At 51.5% G+C, this 20988-nt stretch overlaps 2 long non-coding RNA genes across 4 annotated transcripts in view; one reads left to right on the top strand and one right to left on the bottom strand.

Annotated features, from left to right (window-relative positions):
• Positions 1 to 3388: 3388 nt before the first annotated feature.
• On the bottom strand, positions 3389 to 7082 carry LOC112916974 (uncharacterized). Its single transcript, XR_003234390.2, has 2 exons — positions 5033 to 7082; positions 3389 to 4316 (listed from the first exon to the last, which is right to left on the bottom strand). It is a non-coding gene; the product is annotated as an uncharacterized lncRNA (long non-coding RNA).
• A 136-nt stretch (positions 7083 to 7218) lies between these two features.
• Positions 7219 to 20988, top strand: part of LOC112916972 (uncharacterized) — a 133016-nt gene continuing 119246 nt past the window's right edge. For all 3 annotated transcript variants that reach the window (XR_011996557.1, XR_003234386.2, XR_011996558.1), the window contains exon 1: positions 7219 to 7358. This is a non-coding gene — a long non-coding RNA (uncharacterized lncRNA). The remainder of the gene's footprint in view (positions 7359 to 20988) is intronic.

Genomic DNA, 20988 nt, shown 5'->3' on the forward strand with positions numbered 1-20988 from the left:
ATGAGGTCCCGAATCTGCATGGCCAGGGTTGCTGGCTCCGGATGCCAGGGCCAGGAAGGTCCACTTCAGGCTGAACTCCTTTATACTTGTTCCAACAAGAGGTCCCAGGGCATGGATAAACCAGGGGAGCTATGTTTCTTTGGGATCAGGTCAGTAACAGGGCGAGGGCAGGGCTGCCAGGCAGAGGTGACCGTGACTCCTCAGCTCCAAAAATGCACAAAGGTGTGTGCAGGAGCCCTGCTTAATGCCTTCTATTCTGCTCTGGCTGACATTGGATGTCTAACCACGTTTGGTGCAATAAATATATTTGGTCTTTGTCCTCAGCTCCTAGCACAAAAATCTTAAAACTCTCGGAATTTCCTCAGTGACTGGCATATCTTTTGTCATTCAGCAGACCCCTTTCGAGTTTAGGCTAATGAGGTGGCTTAGCCTGGGGCTGCTAGATTTCCTCTAAGGGGCTGACCTTTCAGCCCCACCCATGACATGTGGGAAAGAGAAGGAGGGGGTGACTGCAGATTTAACTCTCTACAAACTCTTGAATAACAAGATTTGATGAGCTTCTGGTTGGGAAACACATCCATGAGGCAGGTGGGTGGCATACCCCAGTTCCATGGGGACAAAAGCTCCTGTGCTCCAGACCCTTCCAGACCTCACCCTATGGACCTCTCATCATTTATATCCTTTATAATAAACTAGTAAAGGTAAATGAATGTTTCTCTAAGTCCTGGAAGCCACTCTGGCTAGTTAGTCAAACCTGAAGAGAGCTTTGTGGGAACACCCAGTTTACAGCACAGGTGACAACGTGGACTAGCAAGTGACATCTGAAGTGGGAGTAGTCTTGTGGGAGTAAGCCCTTCACTGGGGGGATCTGATGCTATCTCCGGGTAGTGTCAGAATTGAGCTGAGTTGTAGGCACCCACTCAGTGTCCACTGAGAATTGGAGGATTGCTTGGTAGTGTTGGAAAACACGCATCAGAGCCATGACTCAGGATTCTTCCAATTAGCACCTCGGCTGTAAAAGCCGATGTGAAGGCAAGAGAAGAGAAAGACCTTGTGACTATCAAATGTATTTTATGCACGTGGGACAAACACCTGTTTTGTATGTGTGTGAGCACAGTGTCCCCCGCCCTCTGCTCTTGGTAATGGCAGCCCTCCCTTCCTTGGAGTTACCACCCCACCCCCCACCCAGTGTCAATCATAGATCCCATGCCCCAGCCTCAATGGTTGTCTGAAGGGTGGATGCATGATCCCAGCCATACCAACCAGAAAAGTGTCCTTTGGCTCTACAGATATTGGGAGAATAATCTTTCTTTCCTCAGGGGATGCTGAGCTGTGATGACGCAAGAATGGAACGGTCTGCCTCCATACCTCCCTTTGTCCATCAGCCATTAGGAGAGAACAAAACCAATAGAGAGACAGAGGGCTTTTGCAGCTTTAACCCAGCCCTGGCTCAGTGATGGGAGTCAGAACATTCCTTCGGTTTGCTTAAGCTAGTTGGGATGCCTCACAATCCTAAAGACTAATTCATGTTAAGTTCCACTAGTGCTAATTTTCACAGCCTTAGTTGAGACTCTCCTGAAAGTAATTCAGTGTTGTCATTCAGTTTCATGAATGATGAACTTTGAAGTTTGAAAGTTCCAGCCAAGGTCTCTCTTTTTTTTTTTTTAAAGGATTTTATTTATTTATTCATGAAAGACACAGAGAGAGGCAGAGACATAGGCAGAAGGAGAATCAGGCTCCTTGCGGGGAACCTGATGCGACCCCATCCCAGGACTCCGGGATCACAACCCAAACTAAAGGCAGATACTCAACCACTGAGCCACCCCAGTGCCCCTCAGTCTTATGGCATTAAACAAACTGACTTGTGACTTAGAACTCTGAAGTCCTCGGGGGATCCCCATAAAAAAAGGAGCCCTCAGCTCATGTGGTCAGAGTTTTTGGAGACAAGAGGACACCAAACAGACAATACTTTGCTTAAGGACCTAGGACATCTCAAGACAAGGAGACTAAGGCAAAGGAATCAAGTGAGTTGGGATTGAGATCCTACTGGATGGAATCAAAGCAACCCTTTGGACTTGGATTTCTACAGTTCTGGGTCCAGTAAAAGGTCCAGTTGAATTATGAGTCCCTGAAAGATTTAGCAGATTTCCAGAATCTTACGGATTCTAGTCTTCCAAGAGGGAGTAGATCACTGGGTGGTATTTGCTTCATTCATACATATGTGTGTGTGTGTGTGTGTACATACACACACACACACACGCGCGCGCGCTGCGCAGCGCGCAGCGCGCGCGCAAACAGGCTCTAGCTCACACATTTCTCCAGAAAGGAAGATTTAAAGAAATGGTGGGGAAAAAAAAAATCAGAATTCCTTAAAACCTCCTGGGGAATCATGTGAACTTGGCCCCTATTCCTCCTGCGAGATTTTCATCTCAAAGTTCTAAATTCTTTTCACAGCTCTTGAGTAGGTGAAAGCCCCTTGAGAATTGGGAAGCAAGGAGGGAAGATTGAGGAGTCGGAAGGTTGGGGGATGGGGGTGTCCATATCCCCTGCGCCTCCAACCTGGCAGGCCCAGGTTTGAAAAGCTCCAGAAAATGCAGCACTTGAAAATGTAGCCAGCAGAGAGTAGACCCAGGAGGCCCAGAAGCAAATGTGGGTTTTCGGTGTTATTCTTGTCTTCGCTAGGCCAATCACTCCTCCTCCCTGTTCTTGCTGCCTGGAGCCGAGTTTTTAAAGGGTAACTCTCTCCCTGCTGAAAGGGAGCTTTTGTCTGCCTAGGGAATTCCTGAGCGTGAAGGAGGGAATCAGGAGAGAGGTTCGGGTTCCTGCCTGGCCACCTCCCTGCCCCAGCGGGCTCAAGGTGGAGTGTGTGCCCCGGGGGTGAGTGCTCCTTTTTCCACCACTGTTTTACTGGTGGCACAATCAGCCTCTTAGAAGATGCTAATGAGATTCTGGTAGAGAGCTACAAAATCATCTGTGGCAGATGGTAGAAGGTTAGGTTTTGATTCCTCTTGTTCCACTGTTGTTTTTCTCTAAAAATGTGCTAACCAATGTGCTGCTTTCTTGTGCTTAATTTTGATAAAGCCACAAATTAATTTTTTAATCCTTTTCATCCATCTTTCCTCTAATCGTAAATATCTTTTTAGAAATGAAAGCGATTCATTATGCAGCTTCTTTCCTCTGCCCCTCCCCTGCAGTCTGTATTTTTTTACACAGAAGAAATCATTTGAATTCTCTTTGAACCTACAAAGAGAATATACGCCAATGCTCTGAGTGCCCCTGGTAATGTGTAATTTCATTTTCTTATCGACTGGGGCAAGGCTAGGTTATCATGTTTTGGTAAGTTTACACTCCCTCGTGGACAGATATAAGAACCAAAAAGGAGCCAACAAAAGGAATACCACCATTTACTGAATACCTTCAACACTCCAGGCATCATGCTAAGCAATATATGGACAATATTTTAGCTAATCTTCACATTAGTCCTAAGTAGGCACTGTCCCCATCCCCAGTTTACAGATGAGGAAACTGAGACCAGGAGAAAGAAACATGTCCAACATAGAATGGCCAGGAATTGAAAGCTAGGGAGTTCTGCTCCCAAGCCAATGCTTTCAGACAGTACATTCCTCTGATTTCCTTGGTGAATTTCAGTTGCATTAGTGCTGCTGGTCTCTAGGACTCAGGGGCACTTTTCCTGATTCCAAACCCTTGTTTGGAGGCCAGATATCAAAAGGTTTATTTATGGTGAGAGAATCTGATACTAGTTACAGAGTCATTGGCTTAGCTTCAAAGATGGAAAGCAGACCCACCATTTTGCAAATGAAGATGTTAGGGTATGAACGGTGTTTCAGGTACCTATCACTGTGTAACAAACCACCCTAATGCTAAGCAGCTTAAATCACAAAACTATTTTATTGCTCCCAATTCAGTGGGCCAGGTCTTCAGGCAGAAGAGCTCAGCGGGGCTGTCTGGTATCAACCAGGTTGGCCAGGTAGCTTCGAGGCCCTGAGTCCTCTCTTCTTCTGGCTCTCAGCCCAGCAAGATAGCCTGGACTCTACATGGTGGCTCAGGCTCAGAGAACTTGAGGCCTCGGGCCAGAACCGGAACAGCATCCCTTCTGTCTCCTTCCATTGGGCAAAGTCATTCCCAGTGCCAGCACAGATTCAAGGGGAAAGGGAATTGACTCTACCTCTTGAGGACAGGAGCAGCGCATGCACACATGGTCATCTTTACAGACAGCACCACACACGGTGACTTATCGGTCGCAGATAGCCAAGGGTTAGGCCAACATCATAGAAAATCTTACCGCGGCAGCCTTCCTGGAAGGCAAAAGATTCCCCTTAGAATCTGTGTTCTATTTTCAACTCTTTCAGTCCGAACAGGTAAATGTGGAAGGTGTTTTATAGGGAATGGGGTGATGCCACTCATCTAATCCTCTAATCTATGAGCCCATGTGACTGACTGTGTCTGTCCCACATCACACTCAGTGGCACCTCCTCTGATCTGGGCCAGCCTGCATGTTCCCTTTGCCAAGAGTGAATCCCAGGCAAAGGAAAGGGGACCGGAGGTGTTTGCCCTACCAATGCCACAGAGGTGATGAGGCCAGAGATGATGTAGAAGCTACCAAGATGACTGAGGAAGAGAAAACCTCCACCCACCCAGAATGATCAGCCCCATGTGCCTCTAACAAAAACAGATGGAAGGCCTCGCCAAGAAAAATTCAGTGAGAAAAGAAAGGAATTTCAGGCCTTAACTAGCAGGCCGTTTGCAATCATTTTAAAAAGCTCATCCACCGACTTGAGTAAGGAGAAAACATACACTCAAGGTCCAGTGTAGGAATATGTACCTGGGAAAGAAAAATAAAGTGGACTATGACCAGGTGAAGAATAATTCAAACTTAGCAACTGTTTGAGCAAGAGGGAGCCTAAGAGATCAAATTTAGTCTAAACCCCATTTTATGTGTGAAACAACTGAGGCCCAGGAGAAGACAGAGGTGAGGTGCCTGCCCCAGCTCCCACAGCTCAGTTATTCTTACCTTCGTAATGACCACTTAGTAACCACTGATTAGGTGGCAGGCGTTTTGCTGGGTGATGGAAACTCGAGGTGGAGTAGGACACCGTCCTTGCCTTCACAATGCTGACTATCAAGGGGAGGAGAAGTTTGTGAAAAGCAGGATCACAGAGCAAGGCAGGGAATGCTGTGCCAGCCACGCTCAGAGTGGACCAAGGGTGCCCCACATCTCAGCTCCGGGCTCCTTGCTTGCTTGAAGTCCATGGGCTGAGTGTAGAAGAAAGCTTGGTTTCAAAAATCCTGCCAACTGAGCTACCCATTGGAGCTACATCAGAGCCCTGTGCTTTAAAAGAGAGTGTAGTCTTTCAATCTCATGTGCATTAAGAAGAGAACATCCTGAATGTGCCTTGTATTTGGGCAGGTCCTAAGAGAGCATTCACACATCTCAGGACAAGGACAATGTTGCTGCATGTGATCACCACCACCAGTCCCAAGGGAGGCGGGAGCTTTAATCCAGAACCTCTGACTTCCAACCCCTTTGCTGGGCTACCACAGGAGACATTTTCTGGCTGGAGGTCACCACAAGCACCCATGTGGGGTCCTTTACCAACTCATAAAGTTGGTTTATAAAGGGTGTTGGATCTAAAGGGAGCTTAAGAGGTTTGGGAGAGTATGGCAATCCACTGGTGGCTTCTACTTTCCACAACCTTCAGCTTCTACCAGTGGTCCTCAAAGGTTGCTGCCCCTTCCAATCATCTGGGGAGCTTAAAAAAAAACCTGTGTGATTTTTTTTTTCCTACCTATGTGATGGAGAGAGGGGAGCACAGACCTGGGTGTGACTTTACTCTGCAAGCCTCAGGTTGCTCATCTGTCTGGGGGGAGAAACTCACAATCCAGAACCCCCTCAGAAGGCTTGACGTGAGTCCGCCACCCATCAGAGGGATATACAGGAGTGCCTTGCTTAGTTCTCATGACCGTTCTTTGAGTTAACAATCATAACTCCATCTTACAGATGAAGAAACTGAGGCTGAGACCTTAAGTCACCCTGCCCACAGTCACAGGATGAGCAATAGGCTACAGTTTGGGGGCAGCCTCTGGGGAAAGCCTGCACACTAACCTCTGCCACACCCTTTCCAAGGGGCAATGACACAGAGCGAAGTTCCCCAGGTATAGTCATCTTCTCCCCTGGATCCCACCCTTCCCGGTGTCTCTCTGTTCCCTGGGATCCTGACCCTTGATGGCTCCTGCTCTCTAGCTTTCTGTGACTCTCACCACCTGCTCTGATCATTCTTCCTGCCACCGTCAGCGCCTGCCCCCAGCAGGACTGTTCTCCCAGGGACTCAGGCCACCCAGGGACCCAATGCCAGCACCGCCCCCTGCCCCCCAGGCTCTCATGTGGACCCTTCCATGTACTCCATCCGTCCAACCCAGTCTCCCTCCTTTTTCTCCCCACCCCCACTCCGCCCCCCAGACTGTTTGAGTTCTGGCTTCAGCCCAGCAGTCCTCCTATGAGGGGGGCAGAGAGCAGGGGAAAGGGAGCCTGGAAAGCTCCTTCCTCTACTGTCATTTCCTGGCTGATTCGGCCATGAGGTCGGTGGAGAGCTCTCGGGCCATCCTCAGAGCTAGGGGAGCTCGCCGAGCGCCGCTGCCTTCCAGACGTCATCTCGCCTCCAGCTTGCAGAGACTGGCGAGCTAGCGATCACACCCCCATTCCGCCCATGAAGAACCGGGCGGGCCCTACTTCAGCAAGCTAGAGGCAGAGGTGGGATTTGACCCCTGTCCATCTGCTCCACAGCCCGCGTCGTCCCTATTACAAGAGAAAGGCAAAGAAACAAGGAGCGTTTACAGGAGTGTCTGGCAGCCCCACATGTACCCCCAGGCCAGCGGCCTCGGCATCCCCGGGAGTTGTTAGAAAAGATGCAGGTTCTCGGGCCCCGCCCCAGACCTCTGGAATCGAAACGTGCATTTTCCCGAGGTCCCGGGGGATTTCAGTGCCTGCCAAAGTTTGAGAAGCCCGGGTCTGGGCCGAGTCCGCCTGCCGCAGCCGCGGCCCAGCGCGGAGCCACCTGGGGCGCTCAGCAAACCCCGCGGTCCGGACTTCGCCCGGGCATCAGGGGTCCGTTGGTCTTCAGCTCCCCAGGCGGCTCTGAGGCGCTGCAAGCTTGGAGGAGCACTGGCAGGCGCAGGGGAGCCGGCGGCGGCAGCGGGAGGCCCGGGGAGACCCCAGGGCGCTGACGGTCCGCGCTCCCTCCCCCGCCCGCGCGAGCCGCCGGCCGGACACCCGCTGCCGAGGGACGCGGGGCAGGGCGCGCCAGGAGCCCGCCGGTCGGGCCGCGCGGAAAGCGCCCGGGGTGAGTCCTCGGGGCCGCGGGGGCGCCCGGAGCTCGGCGCGGGGCCGCGGGGCGCAGCCACCAGCGCGCAGGCGCAGAGCCGCGAGGCGCGGGGCGGGGGCGGGGCGGGGGCGGGGGCGGGGGCTGGGCTGGCCTCGGGCGGGGCGGGGGCGGCCCCGCGGAAGACCCGGGCCGCTCGGGGGGGGGGGGGGGGTGCGGGCCGGCAGGGCCCCCGCGAGCCGCTCGTCGGCGGGCGTCGGGGCGCAGCGCCAGGCCCGGGCCGCCCCGCCGCCGAGTCGCGGTCCCCGAGGGCGCCTTCCTTGCCGAAGCCCGCGCGTCCAGCGGGGGGGCGGGGGGGGACGGGAGCCGGGGACGCGGTCGCTCTCCCGCAGCCCCCCACGCCCCGGGCAAGCTCGAGCCCAGGCCTCCCCCCGCGCCCGCACAGCCGGGACTCGGGGGACCGTGACTGGGAGGCTCCGGCAGAGCTGCTCCACAGGTCGGGAGCGTCACGGTGCAGGAAGGTTCCTCTGCACGGCCCCGCACCCGCCTGGAGGTGGGGGCCCTCCGCCCTGGGCCCTCCGGAAATGCACACTCTCCAGCCTTGTTGGCACAGGATGAGCTGAGTACAGCTGGGGAAGACCATGGAATCTGCATTTTAATAAGTACCCTCAATGATGTTGTTTTTTAAGCATGTGGTTGCTGGCCCTAACTGGAGAATCGCCGATTTTGTAGACGTTCCCCTGAACGTCGATGTGTTAACCACACATGGGTGTTGCTGAATAACCAAGTTGAGGCGCCTGGGGAGGGAGATGCCACTGGCAGGCGTTGGCTGAAGTGAAAATCAAGCCAGGGGCACCAGGCCCCAATCTTGTCTCTATAAGACCAGGTCAAATTTACCCTCAGGGATTCCCAGGGAGCTTCTCCACCCCTCCTTTCTGCTTTTGTGGTATTGAATACCACCTGAAATAAAGTGTCAGCTGGCACTTTGACACCTCTTAGTTTTAACAGGATATCCTTCCAGTTTGGTCAAACGTTATCCTGTTAACAGCCCATAATGGGGGGGAAAAAAAGAAGAACAAATTCTATTTTCTACAATGAAGGCAGATGACCTTGGCTCAAATCTCAGCCTTCCCACTTATTAGCTGGTAACCTTGGGCAAGTTTCTAACTTCTTCCTGCCTCCGTTTCCTTATCTGAAAAATGTAGTTGCAAATATTTATTTTATACTTACTACTTCTACATAAGAGATTTGCAAGTGTGATCTTCTGTAATTCCCATTTTACAAATGAGGAAACTGAGGCACAGAAAGGCTAGATATTTAGATCATAGTGCCAGCAAGGGGTAAAGCTGGAACTTATGTGTGGCGCTCTGGCTTCCAGGCCTGGGTACCAAACGCTGCGCTGCACTGCCAGTTACATAAGATGGGAGGGGGCTACCCACCAATGCAGCAATGCTGAGGTTTTTCCTTCCCATTAGCACCCTGCTTCTGGGTGCAAAGTTTCCTTCTGCCAGAAAGCTTGCAACTCTACTGGGCCTTTTAAAATTGGTATTTATATAGGAAAGCTGAGAGGTGCTTTGGAAAAGACTTCAGTACAAGCCAGCATTGAATCTCCTGGTGACCTTCAGGCAGGCTTCAACAGAGGCCCATCTACAGCAAGGGATGGACACTGATGTGGCTCCTTGCCCAGGGGCTGGCAGTGCTGCCCAATGTAGGAAAATGGCTTGCAGGCTTAGCCTCTACTTGTCGACTGGTCTCCTGCATGACAGCCTGGCTCTGATCGTCTCATGTGTGGTCGCTCTTCTAGCATGAATTTTGAGGTGCATGCTAGAATTATGGGTATTATGGACAATTCTGATAAGGTCTCAGATGTAAACAAGGAACATGTTATTGGGAACTGGAGAAAAGGTGATCCCTGTTATAAATTGGCAAAGAGTTTGGCTGAATTGTGTTCTAGTGTTTTGTGGAAGGTGAAAATTGTGAGCTGTGAAATTGAGTATTTAGCTGAGGAAATCTCAAAGCAAAGTGTTGAGGGAGCCAGCCGCTTGGTATCTCCTGAATCCTTATAGTAAAATGTAAAAGGAGAGACATGAATTAAAGAAGGTATTGTTAAGCAAAATGGAACCAGGGCTTAGAGTTTTAGAAAATTTTCAGTCTGCCATAATTGCAAGAGAAAAAAAAGTTAGAAAGCTTGCTTTGAATAGAACACTAAGCGTGTGGCTGAACAACCATTTGATAACATGAGAATGAGCACAGATCTAATCAGCCAGCCCAGTGGAAGCCAGGCAAGGGATGGGGTTATACCAGCAGACGCTGCCCATTTGAATTGAAGGAACAAGAGAAAGCAGGACAGAATGCAGGAAAGTCTTTCAACTTCTTGTGTGCTACAGGCCCACAGCACAGAGCTATTTGGCTGAAATGTGCACTCTTCTTCAAGGAAAAGGAAGAAGGACCCTACAGGCAGTTCAGAGATTGGTAAGCCATCACCTTGCAGGCCAGAAAGCTTTGGTAGAGCTTTGGAGATGAGACCCCTGCCCCAGTGGGTCAGGAAGGCAGAGCACTGAACCAAAGAGGATTATTCTTGAGCTTTAAAATCGAGCAGAATTTGCCTTGTTGGGGCTTGCTTGGGATCCATTACCCCTTCTTCTTTCCTCCTTTTCCTTTTTTTTTTTTTTTTTTTTTTAAGATTTTATTTATTTATTCACAAGATACACACAGAGAGAGACAGAGACATAGGTAGAGGGAGGAGAAGCAGAATCCATGCAGGGAGCCTGATGTGGGACTCGATCCTGGGACTCTGGGATCATGCCCTGGGCCGAAGGCAGACGCTCAGCTGAGCCACCCGGGCGTCCCTCCTTTTCCCTTTTGGAACGTGAATGCCTACCCTGTGTCTGTCCTACTGATGTATTTTGGAATATATAACTGGTATGGTTTCAGAGGTTCACAGCTGAAGGGAAATATTGCCTCACAGTGACTCATATCTGGATTTGGGTAACTCATTGCTTTAGATGACTTGTTGAGACTTTGAGCTCTAGAGTTGCTGCTGGAATGAGTCTTGACTGGTGAGTTGCTGGGAAGAATGGAGGTGTTTTGCACATGAGAAGGACACAAATGCTGTGGACTGAGCTATACCCCTCCCCCACCCCAAGCTCCTGTGTTGAAGCCTGAACGCCTCTGTGATCTTGTATTTGGAGGTGAGGCCTTCAGGGGACAGTTAGGGCTAGGGGAGATTAGTGTCCTCATGCAGAGAGACCAGAGAGCCTACTCACTCTCACTCTCGCTGCCGTGTGAGGACACAAGATTGCCATCTGCAAAGCAGATGTTCTTCCTGGCCAGCTGATGGCCAAGGAGCTCTCTAGATGGCTCTTAATCCTTGCTTCTCAAACCTCCCTCCAAGGACACCCCATTAAGGATGCTCCAGTGCCCAGCAAGCTAGGAGAGCACATGCGGCCCAGAACAGACTGTCTGCCTCTGGTTGGCTTGCTGTGGTCAGAACTCTCCAGCATGAGGAAGAGCTGCCAGTCCCAGACTCCAGTTCACCACTCAGAGCTCCTCCCTGCCCATTCCCAAAGTCCCAAAGTCCATCCAGCTTCTGGACAGTGCTGCCAATAAGAGGGAGAACTGATCTGAACTTTACTTCTTGTAAATAAGCAGAATAATGACCAAAACTTGCGCAGCAGCTGAGGGAAGAGAAGGGAGATAACCAATATTCACGAAGGCTCTGACAGGTGCCAGTTGTTGTTTCACCCTGAGGCCGCAGTGACCTCCACAACACCTTGGGCAAACAGACAGGGAGGGATGAAGCTACTTGCCTAGGATCACCCAGCTAGAAAGGAGCAGAGGCGGGTGGGAGGGGAGCCCTAATCCATCCCAAATGAACCCTCTGGCCTCTATGCCTCACTGCCTTCAAGCAAGAGGAGCAAGGACCCGGACAACCTCTGGACCACCAGCATCCCCTGAGGGTGCCTGGCCAGTCGGCGCTCTCCTCCCTGCTGCACTTCAATGGGCTGGCAGCTGTAGGAAAAATACTGATGCTTGGGCACAGCCCTGAAGTCCTCACTTCGTGGTCTGGGGTCAGCCTGGGTCTTAAAGATCTCCAGTGATTCTAACATGCAGCTAGGACTGACCTCCACTGTCCTCGGGGATACCTCCCAAACTGTGAGGTGCTGTGGGTGCTGTGAGGCTGAACTGCGAGGCCCAGGCACAGAGGCTTGGAGAGGGAAGAGATTCCTTGCCCAGGACTATGGGAGCCCCTACCCTGTGCCAGGTGTTACGCCACTGGCCAGGGGTGGGGGCAGGGTGTCCTCCCCAAGGTGAATGGTGCCCTACGCTCCTTGTACCTGCCCAGCATCTTACAGCTTATGGATCCCTTTGCTCCATGAGCCCGAGGCTGGCACACTGCGGCCATTCACAAAAGTCTGTTAAGTAGATGAATGGATGATGTCCTTTGCCCTTCACAACAACTGTGAGAAGCAAACTGGAAAGAGATCCTTACCCCCCTGATTCTGTTCCAGAGGTAGGGAATCCAAACTCAAGTCAAGGTTCTGTCACTAGCTATGTGTCCAGGGACACAATTAAGAGAGCTTCTCAAAGCTTTTGTTTCTTCATTTGCATAATAGGACTTTCTAATAATTCCTTTTTTTGTGAGGCTGTTCTGAAGAACCGCTGATCCAATAATATAAATTATTATTTGTTGAGGGAATTGAGGTTCAGAGAGGTTAAGCGATTTGCCCATGGTCACACAGCTAGTAAATAGGGAAGCCAAAAGTTGAACCCAGGACCAAAGAATTTCTGGGCTTTTCTCATTCCCCTTATGAAAGCACCAGTCCACATATACTTTAAAAACAAAAACATGCACCCCGATAAGTACCTGCTTGTAGAGGAAGAGACTCAAATATTTGGAGGGGTGCTGCTCGTCTGACCTTCACTCACCTGTGTGCAAACTGGTGCCCCAAGGTCACACTAGGAAGGAAGGAAACCAGCCTGACCACCTGTCATGTCACCTGAGATCACAATGCCATTAGGTTAGGACCTCATACCACTCAGGGAGAGAGGCATTCAGTACCCCATTAAACAGGTGAGGCTCAGAGACATCAGGTCACTGGCTACTTCCCAGGGTCCCTCTGTCCTGGCCATTCCTCTAATGCAACCCCAGAATCCACGTATCTGGGCTCCCAGTGAACTCTGGGACAGGCTGTGCAGGGCTGCTCAGCAGGCAGGCTGGCATTACCTAATTGCTGGCCAGCTTCTTTTGTCACCTCATTTTTCCAAGCTGCCTGGCTCTGAAAGCCTCCTCCTCAGACAGACAAATGAGACTCGAGCCTTGTTCAGCCTGAATGCCAGCAAAAGGAAGAGATCAGAAGTGGTCGCCTTGATGGAACAGCCGCCGGCATATGTACAAAGTGCTGGGGCAGCGGATGTCTTTAGCAGGCGACAAAGCCCAGGCTACTGCCCTACTTACGGCTGTGACTTCCCTTATTGGGCTCTGCCTTCTGCTGTGAGGTGCCTGGGGTCAGCATTCTGGGCTTTGGGACTTGATCTTCATCAGCTAGACTCCCTAGGGAGATGAGCCATTGTTAGAGCCAGCCCCTAGCGTCCTAAAAGCCTCTCCTACCCCCACCAGGCAGATGTTTCTGGGGTCAGGGAAGAAAGTCCTCAAAGGTATGTACTCTGCTGCACAGCCTCAAACAGGCAGGCAGGGCTGGTGCACGTTACCGAGCTCAAAAGCAGCATCGTGTGTCCCCTCTGGACTCTGGCCTGAGGCTACACATCTGCCTCCGAAGGAAGTCACGGAAAGGCTGAGGGTAGTCTGGCCTCCACCTGTCCTTGTCCTGGCCGGTAGGGGGTTGGACAGAGCAGCCCTGATGCCCTCCCTAGCCTGAGCATCTCAAGGGCAGAAGCCAGGCCCATTGAACTTGGCATCTCCTGGCACAGGTTAGCATGGACCAGAGCCAAGTACTGCCCTGAGTACGTTAGGTGTATGAGCCCACTGACCATCACTTCAGCCCCAGGAGGTGTTATTCGCATTTTTCAGATGGACAAACTGATAGGAAGATTAGGTTCCTAAAGCTCATGAACAGGGAGTCAGGATTTGAATCCAGGCAGCCTAAGGCCAGAGCCTATGTTCCTAACCCTTATACTCTAGTGACTCTCAGTGAACAAATAATGGATGAACAAATAAGTGAATGAATGAATGAAGCAATCAGTTAATGGCTTGCAGAGAGAATGACCAAAAAAGCCCCCTGTTAAAAATCATTTCCTCTCTCAACTGTTCCAGGACCTGAATCTCCCAGTGAAATATATACTTTTGAATTTTCATCTGTGACTGTCTTCAAAACCTGGCCCTAAGAAACTGGGGTGATGGCGATTATTGGCCTGGCGCTGTAGCCCCTGGGAAGTCTAGGTGAGGCCCAAGGCCTGGCGAGAGGGAAGCCAATGTATAGGACAGATGAGCAGGGAGATGGGGGTTTCTGTAAAATCCACTGTGGGAGGACTGTGGTGGGGGGCTGGCGCAGAGGCCGCCCTGGGCTGGGAATTCCTGGGGCTGGGTTCCAGCGGCTTCGCCTCCTCCCTGGCCAAGTCCACGGCCCCTGCCAGCCCTGGTCCCCACATCTGTTGGTGGGGAAGCTGATACCTGTCACAGGGTTTATGGCTAAAGCAGTGGTATAGGTAACGTGCCCGGCACGGAGTGGATGCTCAACCGACGGCAGCCGTCGTCGTTGTCGTTATACAAGTTATAGCTAAATACGTGAGTCCGGAACCATCACTGACCTGTTCTTTCCCAAACTGACTTCTGCTCTGGCGACACTATTTGTGGTCTCCCAGGCGCTGGGGTCACGGCTCTTCCCTCCACCCCCCAGCCCTGCTGTCCTTCCCCCGCTCTTTCTTCCTGGGTGTCCTCTCCCTCCCACCTGGGCCCCGGCCAGGGCTCCCACTCCCTGTCACCTGTCCACTCTCCAAGTCCAGGAGACAGAGCACGCCACAGGCCGGGGTGGAAGAAGCTCCCAGAACGCCCACCTTTCCCAGTTTCCCCATATTTGTCTAGTTCCAACTCTTGGCCAACTTGGATCTCCAGCTGCTCTTCGCCTCCCTATTCCTTTTTTCTCACGTTTTCCTTTCTTCCCGTTCCCTGGCTGGCTCCCTCTGGCTCCAGCTCAGCTCTAACTCAATTATGGAGCCGTGGCAGTGAAGCCTCCTCTCGTTCTAGCGCTCATCAAAAGCTTGTGTACAACACACCCCGGACACAGGATCCAGGGGCCCCGGGCGGTGAGGGTGGAGTCAGGGGGCAGCAGGAGGATCCCTGACACCAGAGGGGCGTCAGGACGCTTCTGCACGTCCTGGGGTCATGCATTCGTCTGTCTGTCGTGCCAGGACAGAGGTCCCCAGTTCTGACCACACAGGAGTGGGGGAGGTAACAGGCACTTAATGAAGATGCCCATGAAAGTGCTGGGAACCAGGCACCTGGGGGGCTCAGTGGTTGAGCATCTGCCTTTGGCTCAGGTCATGATCCCAGGGTCCTGGGATCGAGCCCCGCATCAGACCCCCCGACAGGGAGCCTGCTCCTCCCTCTGCCTGTGTCTCTGCCTCTCTCTGTGTGTCTCTCATGAATAAATAAATAAAATATTTTTTTAAATAAAAAAGAAAAGAAAAAGTGCTGGTAACCATCACTCTGCAAGGACTTCGGATAATTACGAGCATTTAGGGAAGGAATCCTGATTGACAAAACCTCTATCATCGGCTCTGTCACTGGACCCCCATGAGGTAATGAGTGAACCCTGTTTCATAGATGAGGAAACTGAAGTCTTGAGGATTTAAATAACTGGCCCAGGGCCTGGGCCCCAGGGCTGATCGCCTGAAGCACTCCCTATCACTTCTCTGAGCTACTCGCCCTTTTCCACCCTCAGCCACTGATGCCCCTGCCCCCCCCCCCCCCCCCTTAGCCTTGGCTGGCCCTGGGGTCCTGAGAATTTTGGAGGAAGTCACGCAGCCGTGGGGACTGTGCCCAAGATGGGCCCAACCTCCAACCTCAGCCAGGCTCTCAGCATGCTCCTCTCCCGTGCGTGGCCTGCCCTCTTCATGTGCTCCTCAAAAACACTTCCAGATTGTCCCTTCCCTCCTTCCTGTCCCGTCATACTCAGGGGATGACCTCATCTCCTGTTACTCCAAAAGGTCATGGTCCCTGGGCAGGGACAACCCTGAGTTCCAGCCCCTGCCTGTCCCCACCCCCTCTGATTCCCCCCTCTGTGCTGGGGCTGTGGGCACTCTTATTCCTGCTTGAAGCCCCCCCCTCCCCCGGATCGACTCTTGACCATCCTCCTGGCTCTGTGGCATCCTCCTCCGTCAGCAACTGAACTTGTCTTCTGAATTTCCATCCCCTTCCCCTGTACCCACATCCCTGGCCCAAGAATATGCTACCATCTCTCCCCCCTTCCTCACCCCTGCATTTTTTGCTCCACTTCCCCATCCAAACTAGCTTCGTGAAAGGGTAGTCACACTGGCCTTTGTGAGCCTAGGCACTACTGACACGGTTGTGGGGACGGTCTGTGCGTTTGCCTTAGTTTGCTTGGACTTCCACAACCAAATACTGTGGATGGGTGGCTCAAGCTAGAGACCTACTTCACCTGGTTCTGGAGGCAGGAAGGCGGAGATCGAGGTCTGGCAGAGTTGTTTCTAGTGAGGGTTCTCTTCCCGGCCTACAGATGGCCACCCCTCACTGCATCCTCCCATATTCGTTCCTCGGAGAGCGGCCACCAGCTCTCAGGTGACTCTTCTAAAGACTCTAATCCCATCATGAGGACCCAACCGTCCTGACCTCATTGAAACCTAACTGCCTCCTCTCCACATCCTATCATGTTGGAGGGTAGAGCTTCAACATGAGAATTTGAGGGGGCCGCAGACATTCAGTCTATAACAGCACTGTAGGGTGCTTAGCCACATGCCTGCCTCTACCCTGTCCATTTGGGAAGATGCCAGAGAACCCTAGCTCCCAGTAGTGACCGTCATGACAGCCTCCACCAGTTGTGACAACCCAAAGTGCCTCCAGATCTTACCAGACATCCCCTAGAGGACAAAATCTGCTCCCTCTGTGAACCACTGGTCTACACTATCTCTTCTACTTTCTTATCCCCATTCATTTCTCAATTCGCTTGCGATTCTATTTCTCCCCTGGCCTACTGAAACGGCTTTAGCAAACACTCCCTGCACCCCATATTGTTGCATCACCTGTGTTTGTAGCACTGGGCTACTCTGCTCTGGTGGAAACCAGCACTCACTGCTTCTGAGAGCTTCTGCTCTAGGGGCTCCAGAGAAGCCACTGTGAGCCACTCTCCCAATGGCCGGCCTTTCTCCTGCCTTCTGGCAGTGAGAGCTCAGTTCCTGCCACGAGACTGAAATGCCAACCTCAGCTGGGACTGGTTCATGGGATCTGAGGGAGCATCCACCTGGGAGGGCTACATACAAACATTTACTTTCTGATGAAGGGGCAGGAGGGACACAAAGAGAAAGCCATACTGTTGGTGAAAAGAATGATGTTGGAAGTTGCTGCAGCCATCTCTCAAACATAAGGAGAAGCCCAAAGAGGGACTTAGTGGTTGAACCAACCTTGGAATTGCCTCCTATGAATGCCTTGTAAGAGAATCAATGTTTCTATTACCTAATCAGTCAGATTTTTCTACTTAGTAAGCTATTCTATGACTTGCAGCCAGAAGTACCCTGACAGATCCAGCTTCTGAGACTCTGCTCAGTCCCCATTCTCATGCTTTTCTGGTGGATCCTTTACCACCTCCTCTAACAACTCCTCCTCCTCCCTCTCCCTGACATGTTGATGTTTCTAGGCCACCCGTCCTCACTCCATCCTCTCTGTCCTGTTGATGACACCCTAGGTGCTCGTGACTTACACATCTGAACCTGGTGCTTTTGAGCATCGGACACTTAAATCCAGCTGCCCACTAACACATTGTCACTTTGTTGTTTCTCGTGCCAGCTCTCATTTCTCTGCCCCCTCTCGATGTTGGGATGTCCCAGGGCTCATTCCTGGGTCCTTTCCCCTTTTCCAGCTATACCTGCTATACCTGCCTGCCACCCCCCAGGGTTACCTGATATAGGGGGAGATGACATTTCTATGTTGAAAACCCAAGATTTTGCCTGGATGTGGAGGGCTCCAGTGAGGTCTGGATTTGAAAACGCAGCTGCCAGTTGACCGCCTGTGTTCAGAACATCCCACAGAGCTGTCCTACCCACCTGCCCAGTATTCTGTTCATCCTCCCTCCTTAGAAGCTGCTCCTCTCTGGTGTGCTCCAAATCAGCAGCACCCACCTCCATCCTCCCAGACCAGAACCAGCGAACTAGGCAGGATGCCTCCTTTTTCTCATTGTGTGTTCCAAGAACTGCCAAGTCTCTCGGATTTTACCTCCGAAATATCCCTGTACTCCTCCCCTTCTGACCCACACTGCCTAGTTCTGGCTGCAGCTAGTACATAGTCATCTCTGCATTGACCAAGCACCTCTGCTCCCACTTCCCTGCAGTCTATCCCCCTGCCTACCAGCAAAATGATGTTTCTAAAATGCAAATCTTACTGTGTCATCTTTTGGGTCAAAATTCTTCATTAACTAACCATTCCCTTCTAGCAGTGATTTTCCAACAATTTTCAGCATAAGTCCTCCAATATACAATTAATTAAAGCAGAAGAGTAACAGTTGAAGTTCGGGAAGGACATCCGGAGACCTTCATGGAGACTCCACCTCCCCATCCCTTCTTCCAGCGCAAACACATGCATGCACTCACATTTGCATGTGTCTGTACGCACACATGCACATATATGTGTGCATACACATGTGCACAAATGAGCATTTGTGCACGCATGCACATGCATGTATATATACACATACACAGTACATACACACATGCACACATGCATATGCACGTACACATGTGTGTATGCATATGTATGCATGCACACATGCACACACAAGTCCACACAATTCCTGTTACTTTTGTTCAGATGATAGATGCCATCCAATCTGCCCTACCTGGATATACAGGACACACCACTACCATATCCCTGGTAATATCCAGCATCTATTGGAACTTTTGAATAACATGCAGCTCACTACTTTATATGATCCATTTTGGGGTCATATTTTGAAAATCAAAAAGAATTTCAGTCATTTTTGTGACCACATGCAACGCAGGGGCCTGTGTTACCTGTAACTTGGTATAGCGAGGATTGTCTTACCTGACTCTGGGGGACTTGGGTTTTCTACTACAATTTGTACTTGGGTATAAGCAGAAAAGGGAATGCCTCTGCACACTCATTACATCATCCCACAGTGCTGCCTCAGCATTCAGCCACTGGAACATGTTTAGCCAGTTGGGGCTGAATGGCTAGACTATAGGACCAGATTAATAGGAACAATAGAAACCATGCTTGTTTCAGACTCCTGCTTACTGATTGGCTCAGGCCATCCACACCTGTGGAAGTGGGTGACATGGCATGGACCACTCCAGGTTCAAACCCCAGCTTAGCCGCTTAAGAAGCATGTGACTGGGCTGGATAACCACTCTGAGCCTCTGTTTCCTTATCTATGAAATGACTGTCACTAGGATGAGGACAGTGTCTATCTCATGCCAAGTGCTTGGCAGTTTTTCAACAGATGGTGTTTTTTAGGGGGCACCAGACAGCAGCCCTTCCTCATTCCTACCTGAGCTTAGAGGTCGGTGCTTCTGGGTTTTATTTGTGAATAAATTCAGCCTCTCCTCCTGCTCTGTAAGGTGAAGGTGGTGACTTGACTAGTGGATGAGTTCATGCATCCTTGGCACAGCCCCTCAGGGGCCCTAATCTTAGACACGCTTGAGGTCAGCTGTCCAGGCAGCCTCAGCCTCCATAAGGAGAGCAAGGGCTGCCATTTGGGGAGCAGTTCACTTGGGGCGGGAAGGATTAGGGAACCTCATGTGGCTGCTACATGTAAGCACATTCCAGAGAAACGTTTCCTATTGGCCTCTTGACACCTAGTAATGACTTTTGAGGGGCAAGTTCAAGTGACGGGTGAGCATGTGTACAAGGCAAATGTCAGGTGTTCTGGTTCTGAGCAACTTTGAAGCTCAGTGTGTTACATGTGACATCAGAAGGGGAAGGATCTGTCTCACTCGCTCTGATACCTAGCAGGCTGATAATAATACCTGCTCACTCTGCTGCAGAGGAGCAGGAGGGGACCTGGAATGGGCCAGGGACAAAATCGGGCCCTGGCATCCTCCTGGATATGCCGTGGTGCCCCGTGGAAGAGGGAGCTGATTCATGTAGAGGACTTAGTGCACAGCCTGGCACAGAGTAAGTAAATATTGGCCTTTGGTGCTTGGTGGAGCTTTTCTTGGAAAGAATAAAAGGATTACAAGTAGAACTGAAGCCAGCACAAAACATAAATCTTGTCATGGCTTCCCCACTGCAGTGCCCTCAGTGGCTTCCCTTTGTCGTGGGAGTAAGGACATGCCTCGTGCACTGCCTGCAAGCAGGGACACAGGCTCACCTCCCGGGCCCCCACTCTCACCCTTGCTCACTCATGCCAGCCATGGGGCCTCACGTCAATGCTTTGAGCAAATGACCTCTGACCTCTCCTGGTTCCAGATGCCTGTTCCCCTTTCATATGCCTCCCAAGGCCAGAGAGAGCAGCCCCCAGCAGGGAGCCTTCCAGTCAGTCCTGCCATTAGGATCAATCTGCTCACTGGGTGGAGACACTATGGCAAAGCAGCCCCTGGGAAGATGAGAAGCCTTCAAAAGGGTCAAAGTCTGGGGTTCCTTGCTTCTGAGCACCTACACCTAGCTCCTCAGTGCTCCCTGTTACCACCTGCTGGAGGGGGAGGGCAGGTGGCAGTGGGACACAGTACCCTTCCCTGGAAAGGAAATAAGAGCTGCTTTATCAAGGCCATTCACTGCACAGGTGCTCAGGGTCAGCAGGAGAGATTGGACAGTGCACGCATACACGTCTGAGATTTATGCCTTGCAAGGCCAGAACTGGTACCTGAATTGTCTGCCATTGTGGCCTGTGTGTGCACCCTGCCCCTGGCAACATGGCTCCAGTTGTTACCCGGGCTGTGCAAGAGCTGTGGAAATGTTGCGGGGGCAGGGTGGAGTTAAATGAGGTAGCACCTGAACACTGCTTTGGAAACAATGTATTAGGGAACTGTGTTCCCACTGTCATTGACAAAAGAGCTGGGGAGATTGCCCTGGCACTTAGGGGTAGAATGGGGGCGAGGGAGATGGTCTGGGCATCAGTGCTCACGTGATCATATGCAGGATCCATTAGATGAGTGCCTCGAATAATCCCAAGGCTTTCTTGACTCGCAAGATTGGGCAGAAAATAAGAGTCTTTTCTCCAAGAAATAATAATAAGTATTAATTGTAATGACCAGTACTGACTGGTCAAGCATTGTGCCGACCACTTTACTGCCTGACCTCTCAGCGCTCACTGTAACACAGGCGAGAGGGACCATCACTGACTCCTCCATTGTAGAGATGAAGAAACCGAGGTCTGGGGATGGTAGATGACCTGCCCAAGTCACACACAGCCAGGAGTGGCAAAGCCAGGATGCAAACCTGGGTCATCTGACTCCTGAGCACATGTTCCTCCTGTGTGCAGAGTGACTTGTCCAAGGATGACTT

Source organism: Vulpes vulpes, chromosome 13 (assembly GCF_048418805.1).
Source record: "Vulpes vulpes isolate BD-2025 chromosome 13, VulVul3, whole genome shotgun sequence".
NCBI classification, from domain to species: Eukaryota; Metazoa; Chordata; class Mammalia; order Carnivora; family Canidae; genus Vulpes; species Vulpes vulpes.